Consider the following 24,622-nt stretch of genomic DNA (forward strand, 5'->3'; position numbering starts at 1 on the left):
AATACCATTTATAATTATTATAAAACTATTATATTATTGTTTATAACTTTTTGAGCATCAAAAAAAAACAAGCTAATTTTTACATTAGATACTATCAATAATAATATCCTGGTTTTCTGCAAAGGCATCATCCAATAACTACATTTCCTTCTGTATATTTATATCCATATTCTTTCCTAGTGGCAATGCATAGGCAATCCCAGCTCCAGAGAAACTGTGTGCTTCTATCTGAGTTTAAAGTTAGTATTCATCAGAGGCTTAACTAAAACTACAGTAATCTTTGGACTGTTAACAAATAACCAACCCAAAGTATTTCTTTATGAGCTGCTTACCAAAGTCCGAATAATCAACACCACCGAACACAGTAAAGCAGGCAGCATGTCACTTTTTTGAACTGATATTTCATTTCTTCCTCCCACCCCACTTTGTACTAGAAATTGAATTTAGAGACACTTACCACTGAGTCACATCCCCAGACCTTTTTATTTTTTATTTTGAGACACATTCTTGCTAAATTGCTGAGACTGTCTTTGAAGTTGTGATCCTCCTGCCTCAGTCTCTGGAGCCACAGGGTTTAGAGGCGTGTGCCACTGTGCCTGGCTTGAACTGATATTTCAGAGAAGTTTGTCAAGCCTTTGACCATAGAAATGATAAACCTAGAAGTAGCCCCTGGCTCTAAACTATTGCACAGAGAGTTAAATTGAATGACTAACACATTCTGACAAAGTATAGTAGGGTACAAAGAGTGTTGAAGGGGATCAAACTCACCTTTAATCCAGTGGTTGCTGAGCATGGAAGAGGGACCATCATTGACTATTCCTTTCATCTTTCTTTTCAACACTGTGACTGGTAGCTACAGCGGAGAGGTTTACCTGCTCTATTTTTTCTGAGGCTCAGAGAAAGTGGAACTGCAGCCTGCTGAGTTTCCATAGAGGAGAGAGCAAGGATTTCCCCAGGCCCTAGAGCAGTTCCGCCCTCAGGCCCTGTGGATGAAGCTCAGAAAGAATCTTGGCTGACCTTTTTGTTACTGTTATTGTTGTGCTGGGGATCAAATCCAGGGCCTCAAGCAAATCAGGCAAAAGCTCTACCACTACCACTCTACCACTGAGCCACATCCCCAGCCCATTGGCTGATCTATTTCTTTTTTCTTTTTGGTACTGAGGATTTAACCCAGGGGTGCTTTACCACTGAGTCACATCCCCAGTCCTTTTCATTTTTTATTTTGAGACAGGGTCTCACCAAGTTGCTTAGGACCTTGCTAAATTGCTGAGGCTGATCTCGAATTTGCAATCTTCCTGCTTCAGCCTCCCAAATTACTGGGATTACAAGCATACACCACCACACCTGGTTGGATGGCCTATTTCTGAAAGACACAGCTGAACTAATTCAATCTTTAGGACCAGTCCCCATTGAAACCTCCTCCGTTCCATTAGGATGACTGCAGATGTCAGCCAGATAAGCCATGGGCAAATCTTCTAGTTCACCCCATACAGTTATTTTACTTCAGCCTCCCCACACTCCCCAGGCTAGGAATGAACCCAGGGCATGGTGCATGCTAGGCAAGCACTCTACCACTGAGCTACCCCCAGCCTTACTTTGGCTTTTAATTACATTTAAAACAGTATTGAGAAAGTGTAGGTTTGTCTTCACCACTGTCCCCTTACCCTCTTAAATCACCTCTCACCTTTCCAGTTAACCATTGTTGCCTAGTTGCTGGGTATCTTTCCATCTCTTTGTCTATTAATTTGAATATATACATGGGCATATTCCTTGCATAAATAGGTTCTAACCATATGCATTGTTCTGTAGCTTGCCTTTTTTTCTTAGCAGTGTGTCTTGGATATTGTATATTGGACTATACAGATGAAATAAATATATATTTGTAACAGGGATTGAACTCAGGGGCACTTAACCTCTGAGCCACATCCCCAGCCCCTTTTTATATTTTGTTTAGAGTCAGGGTCTCGCTAAATTGCTGAGGCTGGCTTTGAACTTGAGATCCTCCTGCTTTAGCCTCCTGAGCAGCTGGGATATCAGGTGCGCGCCACTGCACCTGGCTTGATGAAAAATCTTAACCCCAAATCAGGCAAAGTCAAGACAGACATTCAAAAATTCAAACCTCATCCCCCAATTTTTATATAGAAAAAGTGTTCAGGCATACAAAATAGTGGGAAGACTAGAACAGTGAACACCCAGGTACTCTTCATGTTATGGTTTAGATATGAGGTATTGTTACCATCTCAGGGTGCAGGGTTCAGCAAAGAATGGAAGAACAGGACACAGAGATAGAAAACAAGAAGTAGGTTTATTGCAAAAGCAACAGAGATAAGACTTCTCGGGACAGAAGGGGCCCCAGAGCTGGGAATCCCAAGGGAAAGTTTTGACCTATTATTATTTCTTTTAATTTATTCATTTATTTTTGTAGTTGTAGATGGACAGCATACATTTATTTATTTATTTATTTATTTATTTATATGTGGTGCCGAGGATCGAACCCAGTGCTTCACACATGCTAGGCGAACAAGCACTCTGCCACTGAGTTACAGCCCCAGCCCTCTGGCCTTTTCTTTCTTTCTTTCTTTCTTTCTTTCTTTCTTTCTTTCTTTCTTTCTTTCTTTCTTTCTTTCTTTCTTTTAGCTTTAGGTGGACATAATATCTTTATTTTACTTTTATGTGGTGCTGAGGATCGAACCCAGTGCCTCACGCATGCCAGGCGAGCACTCTACTACTTGAGCCATATCCCCAGCCCCTGGCCTATTCTTTTTATGGTCTCTGGAATTTCTTCCTTTCCTTATCTCCTTCCCCTGTCTATACTCTCCTCACTATTATTGATTAGCACCCCCTCTGACAATGCATCTGTTTTAGTTTTTCTATTGGATCCCCTGCTTAGGAGCACTGAGTATGGAAGTCTCTATCTGATTTCGTCGTCCCCTGCTTGTGTCCAGGAGAACTTTTGTTAAGCAGGAAGTTGACCTCATCAGAAGACCCTCTCCATGCTCCTTTGTTCTGGCTCTGCTCCTGAGTTCCTCACTTGCCATCTTGCCCCAACTGCCTACGCCCTTCTACATCTCCCTCTGTTGCACCCAAAACTTCAGGTGTAAGATAATGCAGGAAAGTTTAGAGATGAAATGATTGGGTTATGATATAACCTAATCAGTGCATTAAATCACCCGTATGGATTAACTGGATGCTAATATAGATGAGGAGTAGATGGAGGAGGTAGGTCACTAAGGGCATGCCTTTAGGGTTATATTTTGTCCCTGGTGAGTGGAACTCTCTCTGCTTTTGGTTTGCTGTGTTCTGAGCCACTTTCTTCCACTACACCCTTCTGCTATGATGTTCTGCCTCCTCTTGGGCCAGAGCAATGGAGTGGACCATCTAGAGACAGAATCCTCTGAAACCATGAGCCCCAAATAAACTTTTCCTCCTCCATGTTGTTCTTGTCAGATCTTTTGGTCACAATGACACAAGGCTATCTAAAAAACAAAGCTATCTACATTTGACAATAGTTACCACTCTAATTGGCTATCATTTTAATATCTGCCAGAGTTCTATAGTTCTAAGACAAGAAGTAGACCAAAAGAACCAGGATTCATCAGTTCCCAAGGTATTGAAATACTTAGGAAGGAAAGATATTAACAAATCATAAGAGCTAAAGAAATGTAAAATCCACTCAAGCAATTGACCACAGGGGAAGGTACATATTTCTATGAAGGAAGGAAAATTAGTAATCCAGAGATTACTAATGGCTAAATGCCCTGCCCCTTTGTAATGATGGAGGGAATGTAGGTATAAATAGGGTTTAGTGAGTTTCACATGCATTTTTTCTTTTTTTGGTATCTGTATAAACATTTAGAAGGCAAAACCTGCAATGTCATAGAATAATATAGGATAACAGAGATACTCTTTGGTGGGCAAAAAGAAGAATGACAGTTGTCTTCAAAATCCGATCATGCAATCATCTCAAATTTTTTCTCCGAAGTTCACTAAGAAAGTCATTGTCAGGCCTGGGGTATAGCTCAGTGTTAGTATCTGTTTAATATGTGTGAGGCCCTAAATTCAACCCCCAGCACAAAGAGAAAAGGAGGAGAAAAAAGGAAAGCGAAGGAGGGGAAAGGAAGTGATTGTCTGCCTAAAAGGTGGCATCTTTTTATCCAAAGGAAATTTTAGAATCAAATATGGGAATGGTGTATTACAAAGCAGTGAAATTGGCTGAAATACAGCTATATTCAACAACCTGAATAAATCCTAGGAATGCAATTTGCATTGAAAAGAAAGGGTCACCAAAGACTACGAACAATGTGATTCAGTTTTCATCAAACTCAAAAGAAGTGACTCTCTCTATACAATATATTATTTAGTAAAATATATGCTAGTTGGATCTTAAATGTCCCACAAAGGCCCAGGTATTAAAGGCTTTGTCCCCTGGGTGGTACTATTGGGAGTTAGTGGAAACTTTTAAGAAATGGGGAGGTTTTTTAGGTTATTGGGGTTGAGGCCTTGAGGGGAATTATGGGAACTGCCCCCACCTTGCTTCCTGGCTGTGATGTAAGCAGCTTTGCTCTGCCACATGCCACAATATGCTACCTTACCCAAAGTAATGGGGCTAACAGACCATGGACTGGAGTCTCTAAAATTATGAGCCTTTTCTCTTTGTAAGTTGATTATTTCAGGAATTTGTTATAGTGACAGAAAGCTGACTAGCACGATGTACATGTTTGGTAAGACTTTTTTTTTTTAAGGCAAAATTTAAGGTAATATGATTGGAAATGAATGGAGAAGAGGGGTTTAGAATTTGGACAGCACGTGGTGACTTCAAAACTGTTGGCAATGTTCTATCCATAAATCGTATGATGGGTTTATGGGCTCATTTTACTATACACTGTCAAAAACACATAGATGTTCTTTACATTTTATTTATTTATTTATTTATGGTGTTGGGGATTGAACCCAGGGCCTTGTGCATGCAAGGCAAGTTCTCTACCAACTGAGCTATATCCCCAGCCCTACATTATTTTGTATGTGACAAATTCTATAACATTTTGTAAATGACAAAAAATGCTAATTTTACAAAATAAGATAAAACACTTGTAAAAGATGGGTGTGGTGGTGCACGACTGTAATCCCTGTGGCTCAGGAGGCTGAGACAGGAGGATCACGAGTTCAAAGCCAACATCAGCAATTTAGCCAGGCGCTAAGCAACTCAGTGAGACTCTGTCTCTAATAAAATACAAAATAGGGTTAGGGATGTAGCTCAGTGGTCAAGTGCCCCTGAGTTCAATCCCCAATACCCCCCAAAAAACAAACAAACAAATACTTGCGAAGTTAAAATAAAAATAGGGAAATAATTAAATTTTAGATTTATAACATTAACTGAGAATTAATTTGGGAACCAAAGCAAACCTCTTAATATTCCATACAGAAAAGTGCCCAGTAGCCAGGGGCAGTGAAACATGCTGTAATCCCAGCAACTTTGGAGGCTGAGGTAAAAGGATCTCAAGTTTTGAAGCCAGCCTCAGCAACTTAGTGAGACCGTGTCTGAAAATAAAAAATAAAATGGGCTGGGACATAGCTCAGTATCGGAAAGCCCTTGGGTTCAACCCCCCATTATTGAAAGGAAAGAGAAAGGAAGGGAGGGAGGGAGGAAGAAAGGAAGGAAGGAAGGAAAGAAGGAAGGAAGACAGACCACTCTGTAAAGGCAACAAAATACATTTAATATAACTTATGCATGTACTATTTTTATGGGCATTTAATTTCAAGTTTTTGCCATGTCAGACACAAAAGTATAAGCATTCTTAAATATACTTCTTTTCAAATACTTATTTATTTATTTATTTTTTTAACTTAGATACAAGGGATGGAGCTGCTGGGTCAAAGGGTGAGGAGACTGTGTGACTCAGGATCACACAGGCACTGGGTAGCTAAGTCAAGAAGAGAAGCAAGGGTTTTTTCTGAGGCTCTGTGGTACCCCCAGTGTCAGCAAAGAAAACCCCAGTCCTGTCAAGCCAGTGACCCCTTTACACTGGGTCTGACTCTGCCAATTCTGTTCATCCAGCGCGCAGGTGAAGCATAGTATTGATTTCAGAACCTCAGGACACAGAACACAGGGCTCCCTGTCACCAGAGGCAGCAGAATAAGGCTTTGTCTCCCAGAAAAGCATACTGGCTTCCATGGAAATGCCCTGGTGCAGGAGGGAAGAAGCCCTGTTGAGTGTTGAGCAAGGAGTCAGAACTCAGAGTTCTTGCTCCACTTTTCATATACTGCCCCTCTGACCCATGGAGGCATCTCATTTTATTTTTCCAAGCAGAATTTAAAATATTTGGTCTCCAGAGTAGAAATGTTTGTTAGTTACTGAAAATGCTGTTGTGCTGATGACAAGAAAACACAGACAAAGGAGCATAGACAGCATGTACCCAGAAGGGAAAAAGTGGGTGAGAGAAACAAAGAAAATATCAGTTACCACCTAGGCCAGCCAGAGTCCCTTTCTTCCTACCTGAACACATGCACAACAAAATCCATTTTATTTCAGATTCAGAAAGAAATTAAATAGACGTGTGCATGTGCATGTGTGTGTGCCACCCACCACATATACAAGCAATATTAAGTCCAGGACTGCAAAAGTCCCAAGCATGCTGTTTACCATCCCAAAGAGATAACTTGAAGGACTCAGCATAGAGGTGCTGGGTATTTTACTACAAAGGGGCAGATTGGGATACAGAGGAGCATTGCACCTTGCCCACAAGCTGGAGGAACATATACAGGATAGGTTGCATGTGCACAGGTATTTTTCCAGTATATTCTTTTAGTTTACAATCAAGGTCACTCTGTTCAGATCCTCTCCTAAGAGCTGGAGATAAGGGAAGTGGCCAGCTTCCCCTCCCTACTTCATTCTTGTAGAGACCTTCTTATCTCACTGCAAGCATTCCTAGGCACAGACCAGTGTTTAACCCAACCTAAATCAACTCCATAAACTAAAAGCAATGACATGTGAACAAATCATTTTAAAAAATTTCCGTAAATATTCACCATTTTAAGAATATAAAATTTCCCCCAATATCTATATCTTTTGGTAATGAAGATTTAACTCAGGGTGCTTTACCATTGAGCTACATCTATATTTTATTTTGAAAGAGAGTATTGCTAAGTTGCTGAGGCTGTTCTCAAACTTGCAACTCTCCTGCCTCAGCTTCAAGAGTTGCTGGTACTACAGCTGTGCACCATCGGGCCCAGCCTCTTCTAGTAGTCTTTATAAACTGGTAGTAGAATATTGAAGCCGGGTCAGATTCAGATTTGCCCTTTTGGGCAAAATTGTGTCACATGAAGAGCTGTGAATTTCTATCAAATGGTGCATAATGTCTGGTGATCTCCTTTTCTCTGACATTAGTGGCCATGCCTTGATGATCATCACTTCCCTACATTTTTTAAAAAAATGTATTTGTTTTAATTGTAAATGGACACAATACCTTTATTTTATTTATTTATATGTGGTGCTGAGGATTGAACCCAGGGCCTCACATGTGCTAAATGAGTGGTCTACCACTGAGCCACAACTCCAGATCAATTTCCCTCCAATTTTATTAAGGTTTTATAAAAAAAAAAATGGTATTCAAATTTCATTATTCCCTATTTATTAGCTGGAATAACTTCTTTAATGCTTGAATTCAGGACCCTCAAAAGACCACCAGAGACCGAGATCGATGTAAGCAGCAAAGAGGTGTTTATTGCGAGCTCGCTCGGTCCTCTTTGCACACACAGCAACTGGTGACCCTGAGAGGCCCCAAGCCCAGGGTTTGCAGCAGTTTTATACACTCTTTGGGAAAGGCAGGGACTTTACATACATCATAGCATCTCTTAGCAAATCATCACACACCGCGGGAAAAATCATAAAACAACTTTAAAACATGATTAGCACATTCACTGGCGGGAACAAGTTGGGTAAGGGTGATTGGCTAGTAAAAGAGGGGGGATTCGTTTGAACTGATTGGTTTAGGCCACGAGGGGAGTACATGCTGAACTACATGGTTTCCCAACATGTTATCAACCACCATAAACTACTGGGAGGGTCATCTGGCATCCCAGGTATTTCCCTGTCTCATGCTGATTGGTGGCTGCTAGGGGGTTGCTATGGATCCCCACCTAGCATGACTAAGTCAGGGACACCTGGCGCAGCAGATCTCTCCTGTTATTTGTAGATAAACAACTCAGCAGGGTGGGTATGGGCCTAGGAGTGCTCTGTGGGTCTTTCCAAGGACAAAGGTCACGCCCCCTTCCTTGGACAGGCTTTGCTCTGAGGTAGGGGCTGGTTTTTCACTTCCTCATCAACAATTTAGTCATCCTGAGATTCACATGTCTTATTCTGGTTCTCCCAGGAAGCAGAGCCTAGAGGCAAAAGCTTTTTTGGGGAGTGTGGTCCTAGGGAAAGAAGTGAGGGAGGGGGAAGCTGGAGAGCCAACTCCCAGGCAGCCTCAGGAGTAGACAGCTGCTACTATGGACACCTGATTGGTTGGCCCTTTGTGACCTTGAGAAAAGATATACAGAATGAGCATCAGGATAGTTCATTCTTGGGGGAGAGGGGAGAGGTCTTTGTCTAAGCTTGTATCTATCCTTTGGTCAAAGGTCAGATCATGAAACACTAACTTACCCACATTTCAGGGTGTTAGATACAGGCACCTAGATAGTTTATGGATCCCTACTCTCCACACTGTCATTAACTGAGGAACCCTAAGGTGGAAGGTTAGAGGTGAGGTTTTTTTAGGTTTGCTCCTGCATGAAGCTGGTCAGAGCCCACCCAGAGCTTCATCAGTGGCTGAAAGAAGAGAAGGTGAGGCTGAGACAGTTTGAAAAGGTACCTGAGAAGGGTTAGATCCAACCCCAAAACACAGCGGAAATGTGCAATTCTTTTTTTAAAATTTATCATTGTCAGCTTTGAAAATAACAAATGAGTTCTACTGAATTTCCAAAGTTGACCATCTGAAGAGATTTTTTGAAAGCATCATTATGACCCACGAGTATATAGAAATTTCATGTCTCAATTTGTTGCAATTATTTTTCTTAATGATGCTTAAAGTTATCCCATTTTGGCCAGTGGGAGCTTCAACAAATTGGCTCAGGATTCCATTGGATGTTTACCTATTTGTTTCTGGTAACTTCTGTGCTTTCTGCATTGACAAAATATTCCTAACTAATTTTGGATACTTTTTGCCTTAGACTTAAAATCAACCATTTCTCTAAGGAGGACTAGCTCCTTTCATTTATTTATTTTTTTGGGTGGTACTGGGGATTGAACTCAGGGCCATTCAATCACTGAGTTACATCCCCATCCCTCTTTTGTATTTCATTTGAAGACAGGGTCTCACCGAGTTGCTTAGCAAGCAAGCTTAGTGAGTTTAAACTCACTGAGTTGCTTAGTGCCTCTTCCTTGCTGAGGCTGCCTTTGAACTCAGGATCCTCCTGTCTCAATCTCTCCAACCTCTGGGATTACAGATGTGTGCCTCCCGCCCCACTGGACTAGCTCCTTTTTAAGAAAGACTGTCTTTTGAGAGCCAATCAGGATCTAAGACTGCCTATTCAATCAGATAGTCATTATCTGATGGTGTTTTCATTGGGTAGAACTTGAACTTTTTTTTTTTTTTTTTTTTTTTGTAGTGAGGATTGAACCAAGGGCCATTTTACAATGGAGCTACATCTCCAGATTTTTTTTTTTTTTTTTTTAATTTTGATGCAGGGTCTCACTAAGTTGCTGAGGGGCTTGCCAAGTGGATAAGGCTGACCTTGAACTTGTAATCCTCCTGCCTCAATCCTTCTGAGTAGTTGGGATTGTAGGTGTGTATCAACACGTCCTGCTAAAAATTTACTTTTCTTAATGCTCTTCATCATTAGGGATATCCCTAAGGAATATAGAATCAAATAAGGGAAATAATTTCCTTTTATGTGAGTAAACCACTAACTTGATACTTAGATTTATTTACTGCATTTCATTTTGGGGTGGGGAATACTGGGTTTGGAACCCAGGGGTGCTCTACCTTTCAGCTACATCCCCAGCCCTTTATTTTTATTTATTTATTTATTTGGAGGCAAGATCTCACTAAATTGCTGAGGCTGGCCTTAAAGTTGCCTAGCCTATTGAGCTGCTCGGATTATAGGCATTTGCCATGGCTGGCATTTTGCCTTCTTTGATTATTTAAAATCTGATTTCATTTTGTTTCATAATTAGGTAAAGCATTTATATCACTCCAAAGTCAAATTTCTAACCAAGGTTTATTTAGAGAAATCTAGCTCCTGCCCTGTCCCTTCTGTTACCGCTGTTTACTGCTTCCCCAAATGCTGAAGTATAACACCAGAGAAGCAAGTGTAGAGTGGAAAGTAGAAGCTTTATTAAAGGACAGCAGAAAGACTTCTCCTTGGAGGAAGAAGGGGACCCACAAGGCAGAATCCATGGAAAGGCGAGGTCTTCTTTTTAGCTTTCAAACATTCATGTCTTTTGTTTCCCTTTATCTGCAGTGATAGAATGCAGGTGGGAAGGCCCAAAAGTGGGAGAAAGGTGGGAGATGGGTGGGTTGGAGGAGTAATCTGGGCAGGAAGGGCCTGGGGTGGCTTTTTATTAGCACTTCCCTGTTTGCTGGGAGCTGTTTCATTAGCAGTTCCTAAGGATGGGTTCTGGGCCTTGGGGACATTAACATTTCAATTTCCCCAAATGCTGATCTGGTTTCCTGGACTCCATTCTCTATAATGGCCTCCATTTTCTTTATTTTACTGATATTAGACCCAATTTACCTAACTACACTAACTACCTATCTTTAAATCTGGCTTCACTTCCATCTTGTTCCCTCCCTTATAAGTTAACCATTTTATTTAATAATTCATCTTTCCATTAAAAAATAAGCAAATACGTATATGTGTGTTCTTCCTTTCTAAGATAAATTATAGTGGCATCTTGCGTACTTTTCTTTCTTTCCTTCTCTCTTTTTTATACTAGGGGATTGAATCCAGGGGTGTTTTACCACTGAGCTATATTCCAGTCCTTTCTATTGCTTATTTGATATGGGGTCTTGCTAAAGTGCTGAGGTTGGCCTTGAACTTTCAATTCTCCTGCCTCAGCCTCCAAAGTGTCTGGGATTGTGCCTGTCTACTATATAAACTTTAATTTGTCTTGCTAACCTTTTCTTTTAATAATAAATTACTATTCATCTTTCTTAAAATCATACTATCCTTTTAGCTTAATTTTCTCTCCACATAGCTTGACAAGTATCCCCAGAAGGCAAAACTAAGTGAATTTGAGTTTTATAACAAGTACTATTATTCATTCCATTACTTTCCTGCAAAGGTTTGTATGGAGGGGTGGCACTTGTGGAGGCTGAGACAGAAGGAAAGCAAGTTCGAGGCCAGCCTCTCTGTTCATTTAAACGTCTGTAATTCCTGTGGCTCAGGAGGCTGAAACAGGAGAATCCCAAATTCAAAGCCAGCCTCAGCAAGGGGGTAGCTCTAAGCACTCTAAGCAACTCAGCAAGGCCCTATCTCTAAATAAAATGCAAAATAGGACTGGGGATGTGGCTCAGTAAGGGTACCTCTGAGTTCAATCCCTTGTACCTAAATAAATAAATAAAATGAAAAGGTCTGGTCTGGTAAATTCAGTAATAGGGCGCCCCTGGGTTTAATCCCCAGCACACACACACACACACACACACAAAAAAAAAAAAAAAAAAGAAAAGAAAAGAAAGAAAGAAAGAAAGAAAAAGAAAAAAGGAAAAAAAAAGTTTAGAGGAGAACGCACTTTTGTCTTAAATGAATGATGGCATTGTTCACAGGATTTTTCATTAAAATGAATTACATTCAACATAAAATTTACTATTTTAACCATTTTTTATTTATTTATTTTTTAGAGAGAGAGAGAGAGAGAGAGAGAGAGAGAGAGAATTTTTTTTTAATATTTATTTTTTAGTTCTCGGCGGACACAACATCTTTGTTGGTATGTGGTGCTGAGGGTCGAACACGGGCCGCACGCATGCCAGGCGAGCGCGCTACCGCTTGAGCCACATCCCCAGCCCTATTTTAACCATTTTTAAGTATACAATTCAATGCCATTAAGTGAATTCACATTGTGCAACTATCCCCACTACCCATCCATCTCCAGAACTTTTTCATCATACCAAATTGAAACTCTGTAGCTATTAAACAATAACTGTCCGTTATCTTTCCAGGCTTTTTAACAAGACCATGACAAATGTAAGAAAGGAGCACCTGCTTCCAGGTGCAGCCTTGGGCACTGGGAGAATTCTGCCTTCCCAGCCTAACACGGATTCTCAAAGTGACTAAGCAGGCTTTTTCAGTTAATGCTCCCGCCCTCACCTATTGTCCCTTGGGAGGAACCGGCATTTCCGGATTGGAGCCTCAAACTCCGAGATCCTGGTTAAGGGCGAGGTTTGTGGGGGAGGGGAATGGAAACTGATCATAAAAAAAAGTTAACTTTTCATTAAAATCAACAGACTGTTTCCCTTCTTCCCTTAATAGAACAACGACCCCACAGCCACCCAACACACATCCACAATACCCTACCGCCCTTCCTCCCGTTCTTCGAAGGGTGGCTGAGCTGCCCTCTTCCTTGCTCACACCCCAGGAGAGGCTTAAGAAGCAAACCTGGGCACGAATAAAGAAGCCCACGAAGGCCTCTTGGACTTGTGGCTGGAGGAAGCTCAGCCAACTCTGCCGAGAAGGGAAGCGGCGGCAGGGGAATGGCACAGGGGCTCCGGTGACAAGGCCGCCTTCACGGCCGCCACTCCTGCCCCACCGCTGGGTGGCGTGGGTGAGGGCTCCCTCTTTGCCCTTCCCTCAAGAAATCGCGTCGTTTTTTCCGGGTCTCCGCGCCCGGCAATTTTTCTGATCTCTAGGGAGCAGGTGACAGCCGCCTACCACTCGCGGCTCCTGGGCCTTGGCTCTCGTACTCGCCACCGCCCAACTCCCTTTCCCCCCAATCTGGATTTTTTTTTTCTCTTCTTTCTCCCAAACCTCCAAACAGGAAATAGCTTGAGTCACAATAATACACAGGAGCGGCCGCGGAGGCCATTCGTGCACGCCCATTCCCGGGGCAGCCTCCTGTACTCCCGCTCTGCCAGGCGCTGCCAGCTACCCGCGCGGGCAGCGCAGGGGACACCGGCGCAGCCGCTGGCGCAGAGTCACAAGCACCGGGGAGCGCCTCCTTAGCCCTGCGCGGGACTCCGTTGCGGGCTACCTACTCCACCCTTCTCCAGGCGAGTACTGTCCTCCTTTTACCTCCCAGGTCCTGGCAGAGCCAGCGGGGCTTTTGCCGCTGCCCGCAGAGCGACCGGAGAGCGGCCACCTGCGTTTGGGCGTAGCCAGAGTGCCTTTCCTCCTTACGGGATTTTGGTGGGGAGGGATTTGCTGGGTGCAAAATTGTGCTAGTGCCCTGAATCGGTGGTGCCTGGAGGTATAAGGGGCAGCGCGGACAGAGGTGATCTGATGTCCCCAGATCTCCTTGTGGAGTCTGGGGTGTAGTTTATTGGGCATTTTATTTCCTCTTTAATTTTGTCTCCCTCTCCACCCCGGGCGGGTAGCAGCGCACGACAGGGGTTCTTTTAGGGAGTCATCTGAGAAGAGTGCGCACGCACCTGGGCAGCTACAGGTGCCTAGCCCTTCTCTTCCAAAGGCTGGAAACCGTTCCACTTTCTGTAGGAGCTTCTCTTTAACCAGATTAAAATGGCCTTTGAGTTTCTGTTGCAGCAGCCAACAGTGTATGAGGGGGCGGGAGCGTGTGCCTTGGATGGACGAGGGAGGTGCTAGCTGGAAGCAGGTGGGGGCTGCTGGGTCTACCCGCCAAATCTTCGCCGCGGGGCTCGAAAACTGCCCACTCCACCCCGCCTGAGTGGCCGCCCGGGATCTGCTCGCCTGCCTGCGCGGCTCGGATCTCTGTCCCCAGCGCCACAGAGCCTTGAGAAACTTTACTCTTACTTTATTTTTACTTTTTGCCCTTTCAGACCCATTTACTAGCGTGGAGCCGAGGCTGACAACATGCAGGGCGTTGTCGGTTTTCCAAGGGTTGTATTGCAAGCTTCTTCTCTATAGGGAACTCTCAGTCAGAGCAAGTTGGAGATCTTTATGTTGGAAAAAGTCCACCGAATGCCAGGCATTCTTCGAGCTTGAAAAGGGTATTTTCCAGACTGTTCTGAAGTTTGTATGAGGGCTTTCGGTGCAACTTAGTCTCTCTCTCCTCTCTCTATCCGTGGCTGCTTCCAGGCCTACGGGTGGGCGGGTACTGCCAGTCGGAAGTTTCTCAGTCCGTCTTTACAAACAGTGGTTAGTAGGTAAGTGAAGTCCTCAACCTATTCATTTGAAAGGTCTGATCTATTTATTCTCTGGGTTTCCTTGTTGAGTTTCGGGACGTTGCCCCGGGGCCTTTTGAAATGCAAGCCCCGCCCCAGGCCAGCTGAATCAAGATCCTCAGGGTATCCGTTTATATTTTCAGTTTGAGAAGCACTGGGTTAGGGTTTCTGGGGTGAAGTTTTCTGTCTAGTGAAAAAGAGTGGTTTATGACACATTTCCCTCCTGTCCTTTACTTTGGATTTTCATTTTGCCCACCGGGACAAATGCACTACAGCCAAGTGGATCACAGCTCCTCCACCCCAGTGTGATTGGCTTTTTATCAAGATTTGGAAATAACAGTTAACATATCATCCTGCAGTTTTTGTTTCAGGATTATTTTTTTGTGGCAAATATACATAGTATGGTATTTACCACTTTAACCTTGTTAAAGGTATAATTCAATGGCATTGAAATACATTCAGTGTTGTGCAATAGAAACTCTACCCATTTCTTTCCTTGGATTCTGGTTTTTTTTTTTTTTTTTTTTTTTTAGTACCAGATTGAACTCAGGGGCACTCGACCACTGAGCCACATCCCCAGCCCTATTTTGTATTGTATTTAGAGACAGGGTCTCACTGAGTTGCTTAGCGCCTTGCTGTTGATGAGCTGGCTTTGAACTTGTGATCCTCCTGCCTCAGCCTCCTTAACTGCTGGAATTACAGGCCTGTGCCACCGACCCCAGCTTCTGTATACTTTTAATTTTTTTTTTTTTTTGGTAGGGAACAGAAAAGGTTGAATAGGCATGTAAAAGTGAAAGAAAAATCATGTGGGCAGAATATAAACAAACATTTGGGGATTCCTGAATGGATAAGCACTATGTATAGCTCCTGGTTCTTGGTGTGCTTTCTTTTAATAGAGACAAGGTAGACCCTGAGGATTTCCTTTTTGTTTTGACTGGAATAGAATGGACTTTCTCACAAGACTCCCTCTGCACTAATTAAGCATTGTTGCCTGGTGATCTGTTACTCTGCGCTTCTTTTACTTAGGTGTCCTGTTGATATTCAAAATAAGGGATTAGAGATGTAGGTCAGTGGTAGAGTATGAGACTCTGGGTTGGAATAAACCTTAAGAAAAAAGTTTTTGTTTCATAAATATTGGAGGAGGTTACAGCAAAACATTTAAAAAAAAAAAAAGATTTGAAATAACTTTCCAGAATACCCCAAACTGTTTTATTTCTTCTTTAATGTTAAATGCAAGTAATGATCCAGCAACATTATTCTTAGTTGTAGAAAAGTGTGCATAAACTTAGAAAGCTTTCTAATAGTGAAAGCCATTTGTTTCTATCCTCTTAAAATGATCCAGCTTGTGATTTGAGGGCATACTTTTCAGTGAGAACATAACTGAATTGGTGAATAAAATGTTTAATTTATCATCTAAATCACTGTTATAGATCAAGAATGTGGTTCAGGGGCTGGGGTTGTAGCTCAGCAGTAAAGTGCTCGCCTAGCATGTGTGAGGACCTGGGTTCGATCCTCAAAACACCACAAAAAAATAAATAAACAAAATAAAGATATTGTGTCCAACTACAACTAAAAAAATGAATGTGCTTCAGGAGCTGGGTGCCCCTGGTGCAGGCCTGTACTCCCAGCAGCTGGGGAGGCTGAGGCAAGAGAATTGGGAGTTCAAAGCCAGGCTCAGCAAAAGCAAGTTGCTAAACCTTTTCATGAGACCCTGTCTCTAAATAAAAAACAACAACAACAATAAAAAAAATATATAGGGCTGGGGATATGGCTCATGGCTGAGTGCTCCTGAGTTAAATCCCTGATACTCCCCACTCCCCTCCCCCCAAAAAAAATTGTGGTTCAGAATACATGAGTGGTCAAGGATTTGGGAAAACTTAATAAACAGCTGAATAGTGGAGATCTCTCCTATTCTTCCTGAGCTCTGTCTTATATTTCTTTTTTTTTTTTTTTTTTTTTAAGAGAGAGTGAGAGAGGAGAGAGAGAGGGGGGGGAGGGAGGGAGGGAGGGAGAGAGAGAATTTTTTTTTTTAATATTTATTTTTTAGTTCTCGGCGGATACAACATCTTTGTTGGTATGTGGTGCTGAGGATCGAACCTGGGCTGCACGCATGCCAGGCGAGCGCGCTACCGCTTGAGCCACATCCCCAGCCCCTGTCTTATATTTCTTAAGACCCTTGACTTTGATTGTGCTAAAGCTTTTATCAGAATGAGGTTATTAACTTTTAGAAAGGAATTTACAGCTTTGTGTGATTGATAAGTGCCTTGAAATGATTAGAGATAATTCAAAAGGGAAAGATTTGGCAGAAAATGCTCTCTCTATGGAAGATTCTTGCTTTCTCAGAGTTTCAGAATGATTCATTCCTTTTAATTCTAGTGAGGCAAAAGAGAAAGATTTTCTCCTTCCACCAAATGTTCTTTTCTGAAGTAACAATATATGCAGTGTTTTAACCAGTGAACAAATGCTATTTTGCAGTCCATACATGAGAGAAAATTTCAAAAGAGTGGGTTCTTGTTGTTGTTGTTTGTATAATCCTGGGGATTAAACCCAGGGCCCTACATAACCATGCTAGGTAAGCACTCTGCCACTGAGCCACACCCCCAACCTCCAATGAATGGTTTTATCAGTGCTTCATGATATCTGGGGCATCACCTGGGAACTTTGTAAAAATGGAAATATTATCAAATATTCCAGATTCACTAAGTCAGAGCCTTTGTAGATTTAATAGTACCAGGGTGATTCTTATATAAAATTAGGTTTGGGAATCATTTGGATGAACATGCATAAACATATATGCACACTTCAACACACATACAAACTAAAATGTTGTAATTTTTCTTCCTCTTTTTCATGCTGGAGATTGAACCCAAGGCCTAGCAGATACTACATACTATAGTATATTGAGCCACATCCCCAGCTCCTCGAGTTTGGATATTGTAAAAATTATTCTGAAAGTACAAGAAAATATTATGTTAATTAATTATTTTACTTAATGTTTTAAACTATTTATTTATTGTGGTAATGAGGGCCTTGCTCATGTTAGGCAAGTACTCTACTACTGAGCTATATCCCCAATTCTGTAATTTTAATTTATTTTTATTTTATTTTATTTTATTTTATTTTTTAAATTTTTAATATTTATTTTTAGTTCTCAGCGGACACAACATCTTTGTTGGTATGTGGTGCTGAGGATCGAACCCGGGCCGCACGCATGCCAGGCGAGCGCGCTACCGCTTGAGCCACATCCCCAGCCCCTGTAATTTTAATTTAACATAAAAAAAGTAACCATAGGTTCATCTTTGAAATTAGATAGTTCAAGTTTGGCAGGTCTAATCAGTACCTATTTACTCCTTCTTCTTCTAATCAATGATTTTAGGTATTGATCGTTATTGACGTATAGACTCCCAAGGGTCCAGAAGAACCACTGGTCCCCAGCTACTGGACTATTTTATTATCAAAGAAATATCCCTATTGTGAACCAGGGATTTAAGGCATATTGTCATATTTACAACAATCTTGAGAGTTTTTTTTTTTTGTTTTGTTTTGTTTTCTCACTTCACAGAAGAGAAAATTGAGGCCACCATGGGTTCAAGTAAGTCTTGAACCCATGGATCTTTGCATAGTCCTTCCATATAGAATTATATGTCCCTGCTTACTTACTCTCCCTCACCACCAACAGGCTATATATTAATTCATTTTTCATTTAATGCTTTTGGGACATCAGGTCCTGCATTAGTCCCCAAAGCAAATAAAAAGATGATCAGGGCTGGGGTTGTAGTTGCTCAGTGGTAGAACACTTGGCAAGCATGCATGAGGCCCTGGATTTCATCCCCAGCAACACACACACACACACACACACACACACACACACACGCACACAGAGCAAAATTCAGGTAAATTCCAGCGAAGCAAAGATTCTAGAGCAAAGGATGCCATTTCATGGCACCCTACGAACTCTGAGAGTCAGATTAATACCTAGCTTGACTGTGGAGTTAGTGTACCAACTCTGTTCCTGGTAAAGATCAAGTCCTGGACATTTTTCTTATTCAGATGGCCTAGAGGTGTTATCCTTGTTCATCAACCTGACAGTACCCTTTTAGTTCCCTGAGATGCTGCACAGTGTCAAAGAAGGGGCACAGGGTTAGCTGTGGCAAAGCTGACCTAAACTTCCACCAGCTGGATGAATAGAGTAATCTTATAAACTCAGAGTTTTTATATATACCACATACCTGCATATATAAAGTTAAAAGAGCAATGATCTCTCTCCAGAATCATAGTGAGGACTCAAGCACCCTTTTGTAAAAGTGCTTGTAGGGTGTGGGAATATAGCTCAGTTGGTAGAGCACTTGCCTCTCAGGCAGGAAGCCCTGCTTAGTTGTTAGTAATTCTCATTAGACCAATTTTTAAACAGCAGTTTTAGCCAGATGCAGTGGTGCATGCCTGTAATTCCAGCCACTCAGGAGGCTGAAGCAAGAGGATTTCAAGTTTGGGGCCAGCCTTAGTAACTTAGTGAGGCCCTGTCTCAAAAATAAAAAATAGAAAGGACTGGGGATGTGACTAAGTGGTAAAGCGCCCCTACGATTTACCTATTTAAAGAGAACAATTTAAAAAAATAAAGCACACAATTCAATGTTTTTGGTATATTCACAGTTGTGTAACCATGAACAATTTTAGGGCATTTTCACTGCCCTAAAAAAAAAGTCCCCTTGTAAATTTCCTCTACCCCTTCCTTAGTTGTCACCTCTCATCCCCTGCCCCCAGTCCCTCCCTCCCAGGGCAACCATTGATTTTTCTGTCTATAGATTTGTCTGTTCTGGACATTTCATATAAATGAAATTATACAATATGTAGCCTTTTATATCTGGCTTCTTTAACTTAGATACTTTTTTAAGGTTTATCTACATTGTAGCATGAATCACTGTATTTTCTCTCTCTTGCTTTTTCTTTTTAGTGCTGAGGATTGAGCCCAGGGCCTCATGTAAATTAGTCAAGCCCATTCTTTCTTGATTTTTTCTTTCTTTTTTACCCAAGGATTTGAGCTTGCTAGGTAAGGGCTGCACCACTGATCAACATTCCCAACCCCTTGACTTTTTCCTTTATTCTTTTCTAAAATAAAATTAGGTAGAAAAAGAGGAAAATCTGTTTTGAATGCATTCCCTGTTTCAGTGGTTTAGAAGAATACTGAAAATGTAAATTGAGCCCTTGCTCTTTTGGTATCTTTTTGTTTGCCTGAGAGCCTAGTGTAATATCTGATGTCCTGAAAGAGCTGAGTGAAGAAATAGTGAATAAAGAGTTTCTTGGCCTTGAGACAGAGAAAGTAGGCAGAGACTTAATTGCTCTACCTACTGATTTAATGCCCATGAGAAAAAAAAAATGCATCATTCAGATGTTAATAAACATACCAAAGAGTGGATTGATGCAGATGGTGATTAAACATTTTAATCAAAATATTTGTTGATTAACATCTGTCAATTCTACTTATTAAAATATGCAGTAAGCCTGGGGGCACAGCTCAATGGAAGGAATATGCACTTAGCATATGTGTAGCCCTGAGTTTGATTTCCAGCATCAAAAATTAATAAACAGACAAAATATACAATAATAGACCTTAAAATAACATTAATACATTATTTATATATCTTACTAGGGTGCTCTATTTTATTCTCAAGTACCCCCCACAAAGAAGAATAGACTGATAGACATCTTTCATGAGTTAGTGCATTTTTGTTCTTTTCTTTTCCAAACCACATGGCAGTGATTTTCTCTGTAGCCACATGAATAATTCTCTTTTTTGGTACCTGTTATATTTTGGAAGCTTACTATATTGTACTTGGGATATACTGATTTGATATTGTGTTATGGAAAAATGTTGGTAGCATTGAGAAAAATAGGGAAACCAGCTGAATTTAGAAGAGAAAATTAACTTTCACTTGAGACTTGCTTAAGAAAGAGTTGAACTGGCATACATAATAGCATAGTGCAGTGGTTCTCAAATACCAGTGTACATTGCTGGGCGTCGTGGTGCAGGACTATAATCAGGAGGCTGAGACAGGAGAATCACAAGTTCAAGGCCAGCCTCAGCAATTTAGCAAGGCCCTAAGCAACTTAGTCTCAAAATAAAAAAACAATTTTAAAAGGTGGGAGGGGGCTCTGGGGATATGGCTAGGTGGTTAAGCACCCCTGAGTTAAATTCCCAGTATAAAAAATAAATATATCAGCATACATCTGGACCGCCTGGAGGGCTAGTTAAATCATAGGCTGCTGGACCCCAGTCTTGGAGCTTTGAATTGAGTAAGTAGGTGTGTTGGGGACCGAAAATTTCTGTCTCTAACAAATACCCACCCCAGGTGCTGCTGCTGCTGATCTAGGAGTCCCACTTTGAGAACCAGTGGCTTGGAGGCATCTGGCAGTTTAAGACTGTAGCATGTGGTGGGGAGGACATAAGTATACAGAATGGCTGGGTTCCAGCTGTGCAGGTGCTTGTTGGAGGCATGGATCAGGAACGAAGCAAGGGGCCATCGACAGGTGCTGAGGACTGAATTCAGGGATGCTGTGGGGAGGGTCCTGGGAGAAACAGGAGTCTTTAAAGGACAGTGAAGGGAATGGACAGAGGGTAATGAGGAGACCAGGGCAGCCAGGGTCCGGAGTCCAGCTCTGTGTGGGGAGTTCAGGAGAGTGAGGACTTGTGCAGGTGTTGATTTCAGGGGAGGGACTGAGTGCCACCAAGTGGTAGGTACAGGTCTTGCCTTCTAGAAAGGCTGGCATTACAGGATAGGGGGCTGTGCAGCCTGAGGTCACAGGGTCAGGCCAGGATTGACTTTCCTTCTTTAGATAGGGGCCCCCTTCCATCCTCAGGCTGTAGTCTTTGGACTACTTGCTGACTGCATCCTTTCCCTCTTCTTGCCTATTGCAAATCAACCTAGAACCAAAGTGGGATCTGCAAACAAGAAGGTTCCTTTATGCATAGTGATGGTCATCACTAAAACTGGTGTTTGCCTGCTCAGCTTAATAGCTTTAAAGATTTGTGCGGCCGTGCACCCAGCCTTCTTATTGTAACCTGAACCTGATATAAGCCGATTCTGTGAGTGCATGCTTGCATATGGGAGTGTCTCTGGCCTCAGGAAGGTCAGAAGATTTGCTTCAGAGGAGAAATCCAAGAAGGGCAGTGGCCCGGTGCTGAAAGCAAACCTATTCTGCCCTGCCTGCTGGTTTCACAATGTGGAGGCAAACATTCCCTACTGTCTTATACAGTTCACTTTAAAGGAATCCTCCTTGTGTCTGAAGATGTAAAATATTCTCTTGCTTTTGGGAAAGAGGCCACAGCCTGTCCCCAGATATTCTCTTATCATTTGGGCATCCTTTGTTAGCCAAGAGAGATGGTTTTAGATCGCTGGTTGTAACACTACCTGGATCTGCATGTGACTCGCTGTGACAGGGGCCCAGGAACAAGCTCCTACTTCAGGCTTTCCAGTTTGCTCTCAATCCCACTGAGCTGTTGGCACACGTCTATAGGAGATGCCATCTCTGTAGGTTCTGGGTATATGAGTCCCCTGGTTAGTGGACAGGACTGGACTGGAAGCATTTCACAACCCTGCTTCTGAAGTGGAGAGGCAGTATCTTGCAGTCCCCAAGACCATGCCCAGTGTTGGGGATTGTCTCGACACACGACTAAACCAGTCAGGGTCACTCCAGGTGAACTGGGCTGGCGTGAAATAATGACACACAGACAGATAAATACCCTTTTCTTTGGATTCTTTGACAGCTACTCTGACCCAGTTCCCACAAAGGAGGCAAGGCAGGCAAGAAAGAAAGAGAGCACCCCTCGAACCCGGTTTTATTGGGGAGAAGCCATTCCAGTGAGGCAAGGGGTCAGGATTCATGATGTCTTGCTGTCAGCAGATTGACTGACGTCTTGGAAGCTGACGCCCATCTCATGTGCTGTGTGGGGATCAAAGGCAGAGCATGTGGAAGGGGCACATACAGGCACAGCCCAGACAGAGCAGCATCGTCAGTCCAGTCCGCTTTGTGTGTCAAGATGCTCACAGCTCACACACACAGCCCATGGCTGGCTCATCACATACAAAACTCCTGTCCAGAGTGGCTGCCAACAGGGGATTTGCTAGCAGGACTCTGGGGACTCATCACATAGTTATACTGGGGACTGATTTATTACAGTACAAGGATCACACAATCCACAAAGGAAAAAAACACATGGAGCAAAGGTCAGGAAAACCAGGCTCCAACCTCCAAGGTTCCTCTCCCAGCGGAGCCACACAGCCTGCCCTGATTCCCCCAGCAACTCTTGTGACCACACATATAAAATGTTACCAACCAGGAAATCTCAGAGACTCAGTCCCAGGGTTTTTATTGAGGGATTGTTATGCCTATCATGTTTCAAACCCCAAATTTCAGGCTCCCCAGAGGAAAGTAGGTGGTCAACATAAACCACATTATTTGCACAAGTAGTTTATGGACAGTGAGCTACTTTTATCATAAGTTCTGGAAATGGGGAATCCTCCCCCGAATCCAAGTTCTCAGAAATCAGCTGGGTACCATTCTTTTTTTTTTTTTTTTTTTAAAGAGAGAGTGAGAGAGGAGAGAGAAAGAGAGAATTTTTAATATTTATTTCTTAGTTCTCAGCAGACACAACATCTTTGTTGGTATGTGGTGCTGAGGATCGAACCCGGGCCGCACGCACGCCAGGCGAGCGCGCTACCGCTTGAGCCACATTCCCAGCCCTGGGTACCATTCTTATAAGCAGGTTTTTTTTTTTTTTTCTTTTGTACTGGGGATTGAACCCAGGGGTGCTTAATCATTGAGCTACAACCCCAGACCTTTTTTATATTTATTTAGAGACAGGGTCTCACTGAGTGCTTAGGGCCTTGCTGTTGCCCAGGATGGCTTTGAACTCTCAGTCCTCCTGCCTCAGCTTCCTGAGCTGCTGGCATTACAGGTGTGTACCACTGTGATGGCATAAGCAGGCTTTTCAAAGGCGAGCAGTCAGGCCTGCAATGTTATATTTTTGTGCATAGATGGGGATGAGAATGGAGGGTGAGGTTGGTTGTTGATGGGAGCACCAGAACTTGGAGGGAGGATTCTGTTCATCCAACCTCAGGGTCTAATGCTGCAGGAGAGGACGAAAGTGGGGTTTTCTACCTCAATCTAGGCTTGGCAACCAAGGGTTCCCTCACAATAGGAACAGAGAAGGATGGTAGCACTCTTTGGGAAAGAGCTCAGAGTCCTGTTTATTCATGTGTTCAGTTCATTCATTCTAACATACACTTATTGGTGCCTATACTCTGCCAGGCACTGTATCATTTGTCACCGTATCCCAGCAGCTAGGGATACTGTGGTGAACTGGGCAGGAGCCAGAGATCCAAGTTCTGGAGAGATGAGTAAATTCCAGGGCAATTAAATGCATTGTGATGGGAAAACACCAAGTGCCCCAAGGCAGCCCTCTAGGCTTAGTGGGTGTTAGAAGGTGTGAACTTTGTAATCAGACCAACCAGGGTAGGAATCACACCTCCACTACTTATTAACCTGCAGGGCCCTGGGCAAGCTACTTAGTCACTTGGAGCCTATGTCTCTTCGTCTAAAAACAGGGAGACATTATAGCTTTCTAAAGTCTGCTGTGAGAATTAAACAAGACAGTGTATAGAATGCTTACCTCAGTTACTGGCACAGTGGAAATATTCACCAAATAATTGTTTTCTGCAGTCCTATAATCCACATGACTTGGGAGGGTGAGGCAGGAGGGAAATTGGAGGCTAGCCTTAGCAACTTAGCTGTCCAAACAAAAAAGATGGGGGATGTAGTGCAGTGGCAGACCACCTCTGGGTTCAATCCCCAGCACCACAAAAAATAAAAATAAAAAAAAAATCAGTGCGGTCTAGCCTAGGGGAAGTTGTGTCTGTGGAAGGGGCTGGCATCTGCTGCGCTCTTCCTCTGCATAGCCCAGTCAGGGTATCCTGCCTCTCTCCAGCCCTGGCTTCATAGACCTACTGCAAGCCTGCCATCCTGCCACAAAGCCTTTGCTATTTTTTTTTTTAATTTTTTAATTCTAGTTGGACACAATACCTTTATATTATTTATTTATTTTTATGTGGTGCTGAGGATTGAACCCAGGCCTCGCCCGTGCTAGGCGAGCACTCTACCACTGAGCCACCACCTCAGCCCAGCCTTTGCTATTTTGTTTATTTATTTATTTGGTATCAGGGATTGAACCCAGGGATACTGAATCACTGAGCCATGTCCCCATCCTTTTTTTTTTTTTTTGCATTTTACTTTTT

General features: G+C 42.6%; 1 protein-coding gene across 1 annotated transcript in view; it reads left to right on the forward strand.

The window, feature by feature from the left end:
* Positions 1 to 12,741: 12,741 nt before the first annotated feature.
* TJP2 (tight junction protein 2) overlaps positions 12,742 to 24,622 on the forward strand; it is a 151,149-nt gene continuing 139,268 nt past the window's right edge. Inside the window, exon 1 of the mRNA XM_081278791.1 lies at positions 12,742 to 13,244. The gene's annotated coding sequence lies outside the window, so the exon portion shown is untranslated. The remainder of the gene's footprint in view (positions 13,245 to 24,622) is intronic.

This window comes from Spermophilus citellus (genome assembly GCF_964194105.1).
Source record: "Spermophilus citellus genome assembly, chromosome: 2".
Classification (NCBI taxonomy): Eukaryota; Metazoa; Chordata; class Mammalia; order Rodentia; family Sciuridae; genus Spermophilus; species Spermophilus citellus.